The sequence below is a fragment of the Coturnix japonica genome, unplaced genomic scaffold (assembly GCF_054131305.1).
Source record: "Coturnix japonica strain WE unplaced genomic scaffold, WE-NBRP24 Scf046, whole genome shotgun sequence".
Taxonomy (NCBI): Eukaryota; Metazoa; Chordata; class Aves; order Galliformes; family Phasianidae; genus Coturnix; species Coturnix japonica.
In genome coordinates this window covers 3,374,453-3,389,114 of record NW_028188949.1, presented here as the reverse complement: position 1 = coordinate 3,389,114, position 14,662 = coordinate 3,374,453, and positions in this window count along the sequence as shown.

Genomic DNA, 14,662 nt, shown 5'->3' with positions numbered 1-14,662 from the left:
CCTGCTTTTCCCTTTCACTGCTGATTTTCCCATTCACTGCTGCTCTTCCCTTTCACTGCTGCTCTTCCCTTTCACTGCTGCTCTTCCCTTTCACTGCTGCTCTTCCCTTTCACTGCTGCTCTTCCCTTTCACTGCTGCTCTTCCCTTTCACTGTTGCTTTTCCCTTTCACTGCTGCTCTTCCCTTTCATTGCTGCATTTCCCTTTCACTGCTGCTTTTTCCTTTTAGTGCTGCATTTCCCTTTCACTGCTGCTTTTTCCTTTCACAGCTTCTTTAACTTTTCACTGCTGCTTTTCCCTTTAAGTCTTGCTTTTCCCTTTCACTGCTTCTTTTACCTCTCACTGCTGCTTTTCCCTTTAACTGCTGATTTTCCCTTTCACTGCTGCTTTTCCCTTTCACTGCTGCTTTTCCCTTTTCACTGCTGCTTTTCCTTTTTATTCTTGCTTTTCCCTTTCACTGCTGCTTTTCCCTTTTACTGCTGCTTTTCCCTTTTAGTCCTGCTTTTCCCTTTCACTGCTGCTTTTCCCATTCACTGCTGCTTTTCCCTTTCACTGCTGATTTTCACATTCACTGCTGCTTTTCCCTTTCACTGCTGTTTTTCCCTTTTAGTCTTGCTTTTACCGTTCACTCTGCTTTTCCCTTTCACTGTTGCTTTTCCCTTTCACTGCTGATTTTCCCCTTCACTGCTGATTTTCCCTTTCACTGCTGCTTTTACCTTTCACTGCTGCTTTTGCCTTTTAGTCTTGCTTTTCCCTTTACTCCTGCTTTTCCATTTCACTGCTGCTTTTCCCTTTCACTCCTGCTTTTACCTTTTACTTCTGCTTTTCCTTTTTATTCTTGCTTTTCCTTTTCACTGCTGCTTTTCCCTTTCACTGCTGCTTTTCCCTTCCCCTGCTGCTTTTCCCTTTCACTGCTGCTCTTCCCTTTCACTGCTGCTCTTCTTTTTCACTGCTGCTCTTCCCTTTAACTGCTGCTCTTCCCTTTCACTGCTACTTTTCCCATTCACTGCTGCTTTTCCCTTTCACTGCTGCTTTTCCCTTTCACTGCTGCTTTTCCCTTTCACTGCTGCGTTTCCCTTTTCACTGCTGCGTTTCCCTTTTCACTGCTGCTTTTCCCTTTCACTGCTGTTTTTCCCTTTTGGTCTTGCTGTTCCCGTTCACTCTGCTTTTCCCTTTCACTGTTGCTTTTCCCTTTCACTGCTGATTTTCCCCATCACTGCTGATTTTCCCTTTCACTGCTGCTTTTCCCTTTCACTGCTGCTTTTGCCTTTTAGTCTTGCTTTTCCCTTTACTGCTGCTTTTCCATTTCACTGCTGCTTTTCCCTTTGACTGCTGCCTTTACCTTTCACTGCTGCTTTAGCTTTTCACTGCTGCTTTTCCCTTTAATTCTTGCTTTTCCCTTTCAGTCTTGCTTTTCCCTTTCACTGCTGATTTTCCCTTTTAGTCTTGCTTTTCTTTTTCAGTCTTGCTTTTCCCTTTTAGTCTTGCTTTTCCCTTTCAGTCTTGCTTTTCTTTTTCACTGCTGCTTTTCTCTTTCACTGCTGCTCTTCCCTTTCACTGCTGCACTTCCCTTTCTCTGCTGCTTTTTCCTTTCTCTGCTGCTTTTCCCATTCACTGCTGCTTTTCCCATTCACTGCTTATTTTCCCTTTCACTGTTGCTTTTTCCTTTTAGTCCTGCTTTTCCCTTTCTCTGCTATTTTCCCTTTTAGTCTTGATTTTCCCTTTCACTCGTGCTTTTCCCTTTTAATCTTGCTTTTCCCTTTCACTCGTGCTTTTCCTTTTTAGTCCTGCTTTTCCCTTTCACTGCTGATTTTCCCATTCACTGCTGCTCTTCCCTTTTAGTCCTACTTTTCCCTTTCTCTGCTCCTTTTCCCTTTTATTCTTGCTTTTCCCTTTCACTCGTGCTTTTCCCTTTTAGTCCTGCTTTTCCTTTTCACTGCTGCTTTTCCCATTCACTTCTCCTTTTCCCATTCACTGCTGCTTTTCCCATTCACTGCTGCTTTTCCCTTGTAGTCCTACTTTTCACTTTCTCTGCTCCTTTTCCCTTTTATTCTTGCTTTTCCCTTTCAATCGTGCTTTTCCCTTTTAGTCCTGCTTTTCCCTTTTACTGCTGCTTTTCCCATTCACTGCTGCTCTTCCATTTCACTGCAGCTCTTGCCTTTCACTGCTGCTCTTCCCTTTCACTGCTGATTTTCACATTCACTGCTGCTTTTCCCTTTCACTGCTGTTTTTCCCTTTTAGTCTTGCTTTTCCCGTTCACTCTGCTTTTCCCTTTCACTGTTGCTTTTCCCTTTCACTGCTGCTTTTCCCTTTCGCTGCTGCTTTTGCCTTTTAGTCTTGCTTTTCCCTTTACTGCTGCTTTTCCATTTCACTGCTGCTTTTCCCTTTCACTCCTGCTTTTACCTTTTACTTCTGCTTTTCCTTTTTATTCTTGCTTTTCCCTTTCACTGCTGCTTTTCCCTTTCACTGCTGCTTTTCCCTTCCCCTGCTGCTTTTCCCTTTCACTGCTGCTCTTCCCTTTCACTGCTGCTCTTCCCTTTCACTGCTGCACTTCCCTTTCTCTGCTGCTTTTCCCTTTCTCTGCTGCTTTTCCCTTTCTCTGCTGCTTTTCCCATTCACTGCTGCTTTTCCCATTCACTGCGGCGTTTCCCATTCACTGCTGCTTTTCCCTTTTAGTCCTGCTTTTCCATTTTAGTCTTGCTTTTCCCTTTCACTCGTGCTTTTCCTTTTTATTCCTGCTCTTCCCTTTCACTGCTGCTCTTCCCTTTCACTGCTGCTCTTCCCTTTCACTGCTGCTCTTCCCTTTCACTGCTGCTCTTACCTTTAAATGCTGCATTTCCCTTTCAGTGCTGCTTTTCCCTTTCACTGCTGCTTTTTCCTTTCACTGCTGCTTTTCCCTTTTAGTCTTTCTTTTCCCTTTTATTCTTGCTTTTCCCTTTCAGTGCTGCTTTTCCCTTTTACTGCTGATTTTCCCTTTCACTGCTACTTTTCACATTCACTGCTGCTTTTCCCTTTCACTGCTGCTTTTCCCTTTCACTGCTGCTTTTCCCTTTAACTGCTGCTCTTCCCTTTCACTTCTGCTCTTCCCTTTCACTGCTGCTTTTCCCTTTTCACTGCTGCTCTTCCCTTTCACTGCTGATTTTCACATTCACTGCTGCTTTTCCCTTTCACTGCTGTTTTTCCCTTTTAGTCTTGCTGTTCCCGTTCACTCTGCTTTTCCCTTTCACTGTTGCTTTTCCCGTTCACTGCTGCTTTTGCCTTTTAGTCTTGCTTTTCCCTTTACTGCTGCTTTTCCATTTCACTGCTGCTTTTCCCTTTCACTGCTGCTTTTCCCTTTCACTGCTGCTTTATCTTTTCACTGCTGCTTTTTCCTTTAATTCTTGCTTTTCCCTTTCAGTCTTGCTTTTCCCTTTCACTGCTGATTTTCCCTTTTAGTCTTGCTTTTCTTTTTCAGTCTTGCTTTTCCCTTTTAGTCTTGCTTTTCCCTTTCAGTCTTGCTTTTCTTTTTCACTGCTGCTTTTCACTTTCACTGCTGATTTTCCCTTTTAGTCTTGCTTTTCCCTTTCACTGCTGCTCTTCCCTTTCACTGCTGCACTTCCCTTTCTCTGCAGCTTTTCCCTTTCTCTGCTGCTTTTCCCTTTCACTGCTGCTTTTCCCTTTTAGTCCTGCTTTTCCCTTTCTCTGCTGCTTTTCCCTTTTATTCTTGCTTTTCCCTTTCACTCGTGCTTTTCCCGTTCACTCGTGCTTTTCCCTTTTAGTCTTTCTTTTCCCTTTTAGTCCCGCTTTTCCCTTTCACTGCTGATTTTCCCATTCACTGCTGCTCTTCCCTTTCACTGCTGCTCTTCCCTTTCACTGCTCGTCTTCCCTTTCACTGCTGCTCTTCCCTTGCACTGCTGCTCTTCCCTTGCACTGCTGCTCTTCCCTTTCACTGCTGCTCTTCCCTTTCACTGCTGCTCTTCCCTTTCACTGCTGCTCTTCCCTTTCACTGTTGCTTTTCACTTTCACTGCTGCTCTTCCCTTTCATTTCTGCATTTCCCTTTCACTGCTGCTTTTTCCTTTTAGTGCTGCATTTCCCTTTCACTGCTGCTTTTTCCTTTCACAGCTGCTTTACCTTTTCACTGCTGCTTTTCCCTTTCAGTCTTGCTTTTCCCTTTCACTGCTTTTTTTACCTTTCACTGCTGATTTTCCCTTTCACTGCTGATTTTCCCTTTCACTGCTGCTTTTCCCTTTCACTGCTACTTTTCCCATTCTCTGCTGCTTTTCCCATTCTCTGCTGCTTTTCCCTTTCACTGCTGCTTTTCCTTTCACTGCGGCTTTTACTTTTTATTCTTGCTTTTCCCTTTCACTGCTGCTTTTCCCTTTTACTGCTGCTTTTCCCTTTCAGTCCTGCTTTTCCCTTTCTCTGCTGCTTTTCCCATTCACTGCTGCTTTTCCCATTCACTGCTGCTTTTCCCATTCACTGCTGCTTTTCCCATTCACTGCTACTTTTCCCTTTTTGTCCTACCTTTCCCTTTCTCTGCTGCTTTTCCTTTTTATTCTTGCTTTTCCCTTTCAATCGTGCTTTTCCCTTTTAGTCCTGCTTTTCCCTTTCACTGCTGCTTTTCCCATTCACTGCTGCTCTTCCATTTCACTGCATCTCTTGCCTTTCACTGCTGCTCTTCCCTTTCACTGCTGATTTTCACATTCTCTGCTGCTTTTCCCTTTCACTGTTGCTTTTCCCTTTCACTGCTGATTTTCCCCTTCACTGCTGATTTTCCCTTTCACTGCTGCTTTTCCCTTTCACTGCTGCTTTTGCCATTTAGTCTTGCTTTTCCCTTTACTGCTGCTTTTCCATTTCACTGCTGCTTTTCCCTTTCACTGCTGCTTTTACCTTTTACTTCTGCATTTCCTTTTTATTCTTGCTTTTCCCTTTCACTGCTGCTTTTCCCTTTCACTGCTGCTTTTCCCTTCCCCTGCTGCTTTTCCCTTTCACTGCTGCTCTTCCCTTTCACTGCTGCTTTTCCCTTTCACTGCTGCTTTTCCCTTTCACTGCTGATTTTCCCTTTTATTCTTGCTTTTCTTTTTCAGTCTTGCTTTTCCCTTTTAGTCTTGCTTTACCCTTTCAGTCTTGCTTTTCCCTTTCACTGCTGCTTTTCCCTTTCACTGCTGCTCTTCCCTTTCACTGCTGCTCTTCCCTTTCACTGCTGCACTTCCCTTTCTCTGCTGCTTTTCCCTTTCTCTGCTGCTTTTCCCATTCACTGCTGCTTTTCCCATTCACTGCGGCTTTTCCCATTCAGTGCTGCTTTTCCCTTTTAGTCCTGCTTTTCCATTTTAGTCTTGATTTTCCCTTTCACTCGTGCTTTTCCTTTTTATTCCTGCTCTTCCCTTTCACTGCTGCTCTTCTCTTTCACTGCTGCTCTTCCCTTTAAATGCTGCATTTCCCTTTCAGTGCTGCTTTTTCCTTTTAGTGCTGCTTTTCCCTTTCACTGCTGCTTTTTCCTTTCACTGCTGCTTTTTCCTTTTAGTCTTGCTTTTCCCTTTCACTGCTGCTTTTCCTTTTTAGTCTTGCTTTTCCTTTTCACTGCTGATTTTCCCTTTCACTGCTTCTTTTCCCTTTCACTGCTACTTTTCCCATTCACTGCTGCTTTTCCCTTTCAGTTCTGCTTTTCCCCTTCACTGCTGCTTTTCCCTTTCACTGCTGCTCTTCCCTTTCACTTCTGCTCTTCCCTTTCACTGCTGCTCTTCCCTTTCACTGCTGCACTTCCCTTTCACTGCTGCTCTTCCCTTTCACTGCTGCACTTCCCTTTCACTGCTGCACTTCCCTTTCTCTGCTGCTTTTCCCATTCTCTGCTGCTTTTCCCATTCACTGCTGCTTTTCCCATTCACTGCTGCTGTTCCCTTTTAGTCTTGCTTTTCCCTTTCACTACTGCTTTTCCATTTCTCTGCTTCTTTTCCCTTTTATTCTTGCTTTTCCCTTTCACTAGTGCTTTTCCCTTTTAGTCATGCTTTTCCCTTTTAGTCTTTCTTTTCCCTTTTAGTCCTGCTTTTCCCTTTCACTGCTGCTTTACCCATTCACTGCTGCTCTTCCCTTTCACTGCTGCTCTTCCCATTCACTGCTGCTCTTCCCTTTCACTGCTGCACTTCCCTTTCTCTGCTGCTTTTTCCTTTCTCTGCTGCTTTTCCCATTCACTGCTGCTTTTCCCATTCACTGCTGCTTTTCCCTTTCACTGTTGCTTTTCCCTTTTAGTCCTGCTTATCCCTTTCTCTGCTATTTTCCCTTTTAGTCTTGATTTTCCCTTTCACTCGTGCTTTTCCCTTTTAGTCTTGCTTTTCCCTTTCACTCGTCCTTTTCCTTTTTAGTCCTGCTTTTCCCTTTCACTGCTGATTTTCCCATTCACTGCTGCTCTTCCCTTTTAGTCCTACTTTTTCCTTTCTCTGCTCCTTTTCCCTTTTATTCTTGCTTTTCCCTTTCAATCGTGCTTTTTCTTTTTAGTCCTGCTTTTCCCTTTCACTGCTGCTTTTCCCATTCACTTCTGCTTTTCCCATTCACTGCTGCTTTTCCCATTCACTGCTGCTTTTCCCTTTTAGTCCTACTTTTCCCTTTCTCTGCTCCTTTTCCCTTTTATTCTTGCTTTTCCCTTTCAATCGTGCTTTTCCCTTTTAGTCCTGCTTTTCCCTTTTACTGCTGCTTTTCCCATTTCAATGCAGCTCTTGCCTTTCACTGCTGCTCTTCCTTTTCACTGCTGATTTTCACATTCACTGCTGCTTTTCCCTTTCACTGCTGTTTTTCCCTTTTAGTCTTGCTTTTCCCGTTCACTTTGCTTTTCCCTTTCACTGTTGCTTTTCCCTTTCACTGCTGATTTTCCCCTTCACTGCTGATTTTCCCTTTCACTGCTGCTTTTCCCTTTCGCTGCTGCTTTTGCCTTTTAGTCTTGCTTTTCCCTTTACTGCTGCTTTTCCCTTTCACGGCTGCTTTTCCCTTCCCCTGCTGCTTTTCCCTTTCACTGCTGCTCTTCCCTTTCACTGCTGCTCTTCCCTTTCACTGCTGCACTTCCCTTTCCCTGCTGCTTTTCCCTTTCTCTGCTGCTTTTCCCATTCACTGCTGCTTTTCCCATTCACTGCGGCGTTTCCCATTCACTGCTGCTTTTCCCTTTTAGTCCTGCTTTTCCATTTTAGTCTTGATTTTCCCTTTCACTCGTGCTTTTCCTTTTTATTCCTGCTCTTCCCTTTCACTGCTGCTCTTCCCTTTCACTGCTGCTCTTCCCTTTCACTGCTGCTCTTCCCTTTCACTGCTGCTCTTACCTTTAAATGCTGCATTTCCCTTTCAGTGCTGCTTTTCCCTTTCAGTGCTGCTCTTCCCTTTCACTTCTGCTCTTCCCTTTCACTGCTGCTTTTCCCTTTCACTGCTGCTTTTCCCTTTCACTGCATCTCTTCCCTTTCACTGCTGCTCTTCCCTTTCACTTCTGCTCTTCCCTTTCACTGCTGCTTTTCCCTTTCACTGCTGCGTTTCCCTTTTCACTGCTGCTCTTCCCTTTCACTGCTGATTTTCACATTCACTGCTGCTTTTCCCTTTCACTGCTGTTTTTCCCTTTTAGTCTTGCTGTTCCCGTTCACTCTGCTTTTCCCTTTCACTGTTGCTTTTCCCTTTCACTGCTGCTTTTGCCTTTTAGTCTTGCTTTTCCCTTTACTGCTGCTTTTCCATTTCACTGCTGCTTTTCCCTTTCACTGCTGCTTTTACCTTTCACTTCTGCTTTTCCTTTTTATTCTTGCTTTTCCCTTTCACTGCTGCTTTTCCCTTTCACTGCTGCTTTAACTTTTCACTGCTGCTTTTTCCTTTAATTCTTGCTTTTCCCTTTCAGTCTTGCTTTTCCCTTTCACTGCTGATTTTCCCTTTTAGTCTTGCTTTTCTTTTTCAGTCTTGCTTTTACCTTTTAGTCTTGCTTTTCCCTTTCAGTCTTGCTTTTCTTTTTCACTGCTGCTTTTCTCTTTCACTGCTGCTCTTCCCTTTCACTGCTGCACTTCCCTTTCTCTGCTGCTTTTTTTTTTCTCTGCTGCTTTTCCCATTCACTGCTGCTTTTCCCATTCACTGCTGCTTTTCCCTTTCACTGTTGCTTTTCCTTTTTAGTCCTGCTTTTCCCTTTCACTGCTGATTTTCCCATTCACTGCTGCTCTTCCCTTTCACTGCTGCTCTTCCCTTTCACTGCTCGTCTTCCCTTTCACTGCTGCTCTTCCCTTGCACTGCTGCTCTTCCCTTTCACTGTTGCTTTTCCCTTTCACTGCTGCTCTTCCCTTTCATTGCTGCATTTCCCTTTCACTGCTGCTTTTTCCTTTTAGTGCTGCATTTCCCTTTCACTGCTGCTTTTTCCTTTCACAGCTGCTTTACCTTTTCACTGCTGCTTTTCCCTTTCAGTCTTGCTTTTCCCTTTCACTGCTTCTTTTACCTTTCACTGCTGATTTTCCCTTTCACTGCTGATTTTCCCTTTCACTGCTACTTTTCCCATTCACTGCTGCTTTTCCCTTTCACTTCTGCTTTTCCCTTTTAGTCTTGCTTTTCCCATTCTCTGCTGCTTTTCCCATTCACTGCTGCTTTTCCCTTACACTGCTGCTTTTCCCTTTCACTGCTGCTTTTCCCTTTCACTGCTGCTTTTCCTTTAACTGCTGCTTTTCCTTTTTATTCTTGCTTTTCCCTTTCACTGCTGCTTTTCCCTTTTTGTCCTACTTTTCCCTTTCTCTGCTGCTTTTCCCTTTTATTCTTGCTTTTCCCTTTCAATCGTGATTTTCCCTTTTAGTCCTGCTTTTCCCTTTCACTGCTGCTTTTCCCATTCACTGCTGCTCTTCCATTTCACTGCTGCTTTTCCCTTTCACTGCTGATTTTCCCCTTCACTGCTGATTTTGCCTTTCACTGCTGCTTTTCCCTTTCACTGCTGCTTTTGCCTTTTAGTCTTGCTTTTCCCTTTACTGCTGCTTTTCCATTTCACTGCTGCTTTTCCCTTTCACTGCTGCTTTTACCTTTTACTTCTGCTTTTCCTTTTTATTCTTGCTTTTCCCTTTCACTGCTGCTTTTCCCTTTCACTGCTGCTTTTCCCTTCCCCTGCTGCTTTTCCCTTTCACTGCTGCTCTTCCCTTTCACTGCTGCTTTTCCCTTTCACTGCTGCTCTTCCCTTTCACTGCTGATTTTCCCTTTTATTCTTGCTTTTCTTTTTCAGTCTTGCTTTTCCCTTTTAGTCTTGTTTTACCCTTTCAGTCTTGCTTTTCCCTTTCACTGCTGCTCTTCCCTTTCACTGCTGCTCTTCCCTTTCACTGCTGCACTTCCCTTTCTCTGCTGCTTTTCCCTTTCTCTGCTGCTTTTCCCATTCACTGCTGCTTTTCCCATTCACTGCGGCTTTTCCCATTCACTGCTGCTTTTCCCTTTTCGTCCTGCTTTTCCATTTTAGTCTTGATTTTCCCTTTCACTCGTGCTTTTCCTTTTTATTCCTGCTCTTCCCTTTCACTGCTGCTCTTCCCTTTCACTGCTGCTCTTCCCTTTAAATGCTGCATTTCCCTTTCAGTGCTGCTTTTTCCTTTTAGTGCTGCTTTTCCCTTTCACTGCTGCTTTTTCCTTTCACTGCTGCTTTTTCCTTTTAGTCTTGCTTTTCCCTTTCACTGCTGCTTTTCCTTTTTAGTCTTGCTTTTCCCTTTCACTGCTGATTTTCCCTTTCACTGCTGCTTTTCCCTTTCACTGCTACTTTTCCCATTCACTGCTGCTCTTCCCTTTCACTGCTGCTCTTCCCTTTCACTGCTGCTTTTCCCTTTCACTGCTGCTCTTCCCTTTCACTTCTGCTCTTCCCTTTCACTGCTGCTTTTCCCTTTCACTGTTGCGTTTCCCTTTTCACTGCTGCTTTTCCCTTTCACTGCTGATTTTCCCTTCTGGTCTTGCTTTTCTTTTTCAGTCTTGCTTTTCTTTTTTAGTCTTGCTTTTCCCTTTCAGTCTTGATTTTCCGTTTAACTGCTGCTTTTCCCTTTCACTGCTGCTCTTCCCTTTCACTGCTGCACTTCCCTTTCACTGCTGCACTTCCCTTTCTCTGCTGCTTTTCCCATTCTCTGCTGCTTTTCCCATTCACTGCTGCTTTTCCCATTCACTGCTGCTGTTCCCTTTTAGTCTTGCTTTTCCCTTTCACTACTGCTTTTCCATTTCTCTGCTGCTTTTCCCTTTTATTCTTGCTTTTCCATTTCAGTAGTGCTTTTCCTTTTTAGTTTTGCTTTTCCCTTTTAGTCTTTCTTTTCCCTTTTAGTCCTGCTTTTCCCTTTCACTGCTGCTTTTCCCATTCACTGCTGCTCTTTCCTTTCACTGCTGCTCTTCCCATTCACTTCTGCTCTTCCCTTTCACTGCTGCTTTTACCTTTCACTGCGGTTTTTCCCATTTAGTCTTGCGTTTCCTGTTCACTCTGATTTTCCCTTTCACTGTTCCTTTTCTCTTTCACTGCTGATTTTCCCTTTCACTGCTGCTTTTCCCTTTCACTGCTGCTTTTGCCTTTCACTGCTGCTTTTCCCTTTCACTGCTGCTTTTGCCTTTTAGTCTTGCTTTTCCCTTTGCTGCTTTTCCATTTCACTGCTGCTTTTCACTTTCACTGCTGCACTTCCCTTTCACTGCTGCTTTTCCCTTTCACTGCTGCTTTTCCTTTTTATTCTTGCTTTTCCCTTTCACTGCTGCTTTTCCCTTCCCCTGCTGCTTTTCCCTTCCCCTGCTGCTTTTCCCTTTCACTGCTGCTCTTCCCTTTCACTGCTGCTTTTCCCTGTCACTGCTGCTTTTCCCTGTCACTGCTGCGTTTCCCTTTTCACTGCTGCTTTTCCCTTTTACTGCTGCTTTTCCCTTCCCCTGCTGCTTTTCCCTTCCCCTGCTGCTTTTCCCTTTCACTGCTGCTCTTCCCTTTCACTGCTGCTTCTCCCTTTCACTGCTGCTTTTCCCTTTCACTGCTGCGTTTCCCTTTTCACTGCTGCTTTTCCCTTTCACTGCTGATTTTCCCTTCTGGTCTTGCTTTTCTTTTTCAGTCTTGCTTTTCCCTTTTAGTCTTGCTTTTCCCTTTCAGCCTTGCTTTTCCCTTTCACTGCTGCTTTTCCCTTTCACTACTGCTCTTGCCTTTCACTGCTGCTCTTCCCTTTAAATGCTGCATTTCCCTTTCAGTGCTGCTTTTTCCTTTTAGTGCTGCTTTTTCCTTTCACTGCTGCTTTTCCCTTTTAGTCTTTCTTTTCTCTTTTAGTCTTCCTTTTCCCTTTCACTCGTGCTTTTCCCTTTTATTCTTGCTTTTCCCTTTCACAGCTGCTTTTCCCTTTTACTGCTGCTTTTCCCTTCCCCTGCTGCTTTTCCCTTTCACTGCTGCTCTTCCCTTTCTCTGCTGCTTCTCCCTTTCACTGCTGCTTTTCCCTTTCACTGCTGCGTTTCCCTTTTCACTGCTGCTTTTCCCTTTCACTGCTGATTTTCCCTTCTGGTCTTGCTTTTCTTTTTCAGTCTTGCTTTTCCCTTTTAGTCTTGCTTTTCCCTTTCAGTCTTGCTTTTCCCTTTCACTGCTGCTTTTCCCTTTCACTACTGCTCTTCCCTTTCACTGCTGCACTTCCCTTTCTTTGCTTCTTTTCCCTTTCTCTGCTGCTTTTCCATTCACTGCTGCTTTTCCCATTCACTGCTGTTTTTCCCATTCACTGCTGCTTTTCCTTTTTAGTCCTGCTTTTTTCTTTTAGTCTTGATTTTCCCTTTCACTCGTGCTTTTCCCTTTTCATCTTGATTTTCCCTTTCACTGCTGCTTTTCCCATTCACTGCTGCTCTTCCATTTCACTGCAGCTCTTCCCTTTCACTGCTGCTCTTCCCTTTCACTGCTGCTCTTGCCTTTCACTGCTGCTCTTCCCTTTAAATGCTGCATTTCCCTTTCAGTGCTGCTTTTTCCTTTTAGTGCTGCTTTTTCCTTTCACTGCTGCTTTTCCCTTTTAGTCTTTCTTTTCTCTTTTAGTCTTCCTTTTCCCTTTCACTCGTGCTTTTCCCTTTTATTCTTGCTTTTCCCTTTCACTGCTGATTTTCCCTTTCACTGCTGCTTTTCCCTTTCACTGCTACTTTTCCCATTCACTGCTGCTCTTCCCTTTCACTGCTGCTCTTCTTTTTCACTGCTGCTCTTCCCTTTTTCTGCTGCTCTTCCCTTTCACTGCTGCTTTTCCCTTTCACTTCTGCTTTTCCCTGATAGTCTTGTTTTTCCCTTTCACTGCTCTTGTCCCTTTCACTACTGCTTTTCCCTTTCACTGCTGCTTTTCCTTTTTATTCTTGCTTTTCCCTTTCACTGCTGCTTTTCCCTTCCCCTGCTGCTTTTCCCTTCCCCTGCTGCTTTTCCCTTCCCCTGCTGCTTTTCCCTTCCCCTGCTGCTTTTCCCTTCCCCTGCTGCTTTTCCCTTTCACTGCTGCTTTTCCCATTCACTGCTGCTTTTCCCATTCACTGCTGCTTTTCCCTTTCACTGCTGCTCTTCCCTTTCACTGCTGCACTTCCCTTTCTCTGCTGCTTTTCCCATTCTCTGCTGCTTTTCCCATTCACTGCTGCTTTTCCCATTCACTGCTGCTGTTCCCTTTTAGTCTTGCTTTTCCCTTTCACTACTGCTTTTCCCTTTCTCTGCTGCTTTTCCCTTTTATTCTTGCTTTTCCCTTTCACTAGTGCTTTTCCCTTTTTGTCTTGCTTTTCCCTTTTAGTCTTTATTTTCCCTTTTAGTCCTGCTTTTCCCTTTAACTGCTGCTTTTCCCATTCACTGCTGCTCTTCCCTTTCACTGCTGCTCTTCCCTTTCACTGCTGCTTTTCCCTTTCACTTCAGCTTTTCCCTGTTAGTCTTGTTTTTCCCATTCACTGCTGCTTTTCCCTTTCACTGCTGCTTTTCCCTTTCACTGCTGCTTTTCCTTTTTATTCTTGCTTTTCCCTTTCACCACTGCTTTTCCCTTCCCCTGCTGCTTTTCCCTTCCCCTGCTGCTTTTCCCTTTCACTGCTGCTTTTCCATTTCACTGCTGCTTTTCCCTTTCACTGCTGATATTCCCTTTCACTGCTGCTTTTCCCTTTCACTGCTGATATTCCCTTTCTCTTCTGCACTTCCCTTTCTCTTCTGCACTTCCCTTTCTCTTCTGCACTTCCCTTTCACTGCTGCTTTTCCCTTTCTCTGCTACTTTTCCCATTCACTGCTGCTCTTCCCTTTCACTGCTGCTTTTCCCATTCACTGCTGCTGTTCCCTTTTAGTCTTGCTTTTCCCTTTCACTACTGCTTTTCCCTTTCTCTGCTGCTTTTACCTTTTCTTCTTGCTTTTCCCTTTCACTAGTGCTTTTCCCTTTTAGTCTTTCTTTTCCCTTTTAGTCCTGCTTTTCCCTTTCACTGCTGCTTTTCCCATTCACTGCTGCTCTTCCCTTTCACTGCTGCTTTTCCCTCTTAGTCCCGCTTTTCCCTTTCTATGCTGCTTTTCCCTTTTAGTCTTGATTTTCCCTTTCACTCGTGCTTTTCCCTTTTCATCTTGCTTTTCCCTTTCACTCGTGCTTTTCCTTTTTATTCCTGCTTTTCCCTTTCACTGCTGCTCTTCCATTTCACTGCTGCTCTTCCCTTTCACTGCTGCTCTTCCCTTTCACTGCTGATTTTCCCTTTTAGTCTTGCTTTTCTTTTTCAGTCTTGCTTTTCCCTTTTAGTCTTGCTTTTCCCTTTCAGTCTTGCTTTTCCCATTCTCTGCTGCTTTTCCCATTCACTGCTGCTTTTCCCATTCACTGCTGCTGTTCCCTTTTAGTCCTGCTTTTCCCTTTCACTACTGCTTTTCCCTTTCTCTGCTGCTTTTCCCTTTTATTCTTGCTTTTCCCTTTCACTAGTGCTTTTCCCTTTTAGTCTTGCTTTTCCCTTTTAGTCTTTCTTTTCCCTTTTAGTCCTGCTTTTCCCTTTCACTGCTGCTTTTCCCATTCACTGCTGCTGTTCCCTTTTAGTCTTGCTTTTCCCTTTCACTACTGCTTTTCCCTTTCACTGCTGCTTTTCCCTTTCACTGCTGCTTTTCCCATTCACTGCTGCTTTTCCCATTCACTGCGGCTTTTCCCATTCACTGCTGCTTTTCCCTTTTCGTCCTGCTTTTCCATTTTAGTCTTGATTTTCCCTTTCACTCGTGCTTTTCCTTTTAATTCCTGCTCTTCCCTTTCACTGCTGCTCTTCCCTTTCACTGCTGCTCTTCCCTTTAAATGCTGCATTTCCCTTTCAGTGCTGCTTTTTCCTTTTAGTGCTGCTTTTCCCTTTCACTGCTGCTTTTCCTTTTTAGTCTTGCTTTTCCCTTTCACTGCTGATTTTCCCTTTCACTGCTGCTTTTCCCTTTCACTGCTACTTTTCCCATTCACTGCTGCTCTTCCCTTTCACTGCTGCTTTTCCCTTTCACTGCTGCTCTTCCCTTTCACTTCTGCTCTTCCCTTTCACTGCTGCTTTTCCCTTTCACTGTTGCGTTTCCCTTTTCACTGCTGCTTTTCCCTTTCACTGCTGATTTTCCCTTCTGGTCTTGCTTTTCTTTTTCAGTCTTGCTTTTCTTTTTTAGTCTTGCTTTTCCCTTTCAGTCTTGATTTTCCGTTTAACTGCTGCTTTTCCCTTTCACTGCTGCTCTTCCCTTTCACTGCTGCACTTCCCTTTCACTGCTGCACTTCCCTTTCTCTGCTGCTTTTCCCATTCTCTGCTGCTTT